At 57.4% G+C, this 2,284-nt stretch overlaps 1 pseudogene; it reads left to right on the top strand.

Moving 5' to 3' along the window:
* The first annotated feature begins 795 nt into the window (after positions 1-795).
* On the top strand, positions 796-2,232 carry LOC103809502 (annotated as a pseudogene).
* The last annotated feature ends 52 nt before the right edge of the window (positions 2,233-2,284 follow it).

The raw sequence follows: 2,284 nt of genomic DNA, 5'->3' as shown, positions 1-2,284 counted from the left end.
CCAGAGGAAGCAGGAGATTATGGCAACATGAACTAGGCCAGAGACTGGGAGGGACTGGGAGGGACTGGGATGGGCTGGGCTGGGATCTGGGAGGACTGGGCTGGGTGGGGCAGGGATAGAAGTGACAGGGGGAGACTGGAATGGACTGGGATGGTCTGGGAGCGGTCGGGATGGGTCGGACCGAGCGGAAGCGGGTCGAACTGGGATAAACTGGTCTGAACTGGGATTTGCCCATCGTGTGCTCCAGATGTTTCCGCTGGCCGCGATTCGGGGGCTGAGCTGGAGCCGCTCACGGCCGGAGTTGATCCCTGCAAGGATCCCATGGGAATCCTCAGCCCTCAGGCGGGACGGGATCCGTCGGGATCCGACGGAGGGTGTGGAGCCGACGGAAATTCGGGATCCTACGATCCTATGGAGGTTCCTATGGGGATAATTCCGGATCCTATGGATTGCCTGAGTCCTATGGGGATGACTCGGGATCCTACGGGGGAGGATCAGGATCCTATGGAAATTCAGGATCCTCTGGGGGTAGACCAGGATCCTATGGAAGTTCGGGATCCTATGGAGGAGGATCAGGATCCTACGGAAATTCGGGATCCTATGGAGGAGGCTCAGGATCCTATGGAAATTCGGGATCCTATGGAGGAGGATCAGAATCCTACGGAAATTCGGGATCCTATGGAGGAGGACCAGGATCCTATGGGGGTAGACCAGGATCCTATGGAAGTTCGGGATCCTCTGGAGGTTTAGGATCCTCTGGGAGTAGACCAGGATCCTATGGAAATTTGGGATCCTATGGAGGAGGACCAGGATCCTATGGAAGCTCAGGATCCTACGGAGGAGGACCAGGATCCTATGGGGGTAGACCAGGATCCTATGGAAGTTCGGGATCCTACGGAGGAGGATCCCAAGGCAGTGGAAGTTCTTCAGGATCCTATGGACTTGGACCTTCTGAGAGTGGATCCTATGGAGGATCCGGAGCCTATGGAGGATCGAGCTCAGGATCCTACGGAAGTGGATCAGGAAGACCTGGATCCCATGGGGGATCTGGAAGACCTGGATCCCAGGGAGGAATTGGATCTGGATCAGGAAGACCTGGATCCCAGGGAGGAATTGGATCTGGATCAGGAAGACCTGGATCCCAGGGAGGATCTGGATCAGGAAGACCTGGATCCCAGGGAGGATCTGGATCGGGAAGACCTGGATCCCAAGGTGGATCTGGATCAGGAAGACCTGGATCCCATGGGGGATCTGGATCGGGAAGACCTGGATCCCAAGGTGGATCTGGATCAGGAAGACCTGGATCCCATGGGGGATCTGGATCAGGAAGACCTGGATCCCAGGGAGGAATTGGATCTGGATCAGGAAGACCTGGATCCCAAGGAGGATCTGGATCAGGAAGACCTGGATCCTATGGGGGAAGTGGCCCCGGATCCTCTGGAGGATCCAGTTGGAGCTCAGGCAGACCTGGATCCTATGGAGGTTCCTATGGGGATAATTCCGGATCCTATGGATTGCCTGAGTCCTATGGGGATGACTCGGGATCCTACGGGGGAGGATCAGGATCCTATGGAAATTCAGGATCCTATGGGGGAGGACCAGGATCCTATGGAAATTCGGGATCCTATGGGGGCAGACCAGGATCCTATGGAGGGTCAGGATCCTACGGAGGAGGATCAGGATCCTATGGGGGCAGACCAGGATCCTATGGAGGGTCAGGATCCTACGGAGGAGGACCAGGATCCTATGGAAGTTCGGGATCCTATGGTAGACCAGGATCTTATGGGGGAGGACCAGGATCCTATGGAGGATTCCTATGGAGTGGAGGAGGATCAGGATCCTATGGAAGCTCAGGATCCTACGGAGGAGGACCAGGATCCTATGGAAGCTCAGGATCCTACGGAGGAGGACCAGGATCCTATGGAAGCTCAGGATCCTCTGGAGGTGGATCAGGATCCTACGGAGGCTCTGGATCCTATGGAGGCTCCGGATCCTATGGAGGCTCCTCTGGGAATACCCAACGTCCCGGCTACAAGAATCCCGGGATCCCCTTCGTGCCAGGGCTGCGGGATCCAGCCAGGATCGGGGGGTACATCCCTATCCGGCGCGTTCCCGGAGCCGGGATGGGATCCGGTACTGGGGCCGGGACCGGATCCAGTTCGGGATACAGCTCAGGATCCTCCTCCTTCGGATCCGGGGTGGGATCCAGGGAGGGATCCAGTGCCGGATCCGGTATGGGATCCAGTTCTGGATTTGGCGTGGGATCCAGGGAAGGATCCAGTGC

This window comes from Acanthisitta chloris, unplaced genomic scaffold (genome assembly GCF_000695815.1).
Source record: "Acanthisitta chloris isolate BGI_N310 unplaced genomic scaffold, ASM69581v1 scaffold29140, whole genome shotgun sequence".
NCBI lineage: Eukaryota > Metazoa > Chordata > Aves > Passeriformes > Acanthisittidae > Acanthisitta > Acanthisitta chloris.
Note: the sequence above shows the minus strand (reverse complement) of the source record. Positions and strands in the feature narration are given on the sequence as shown.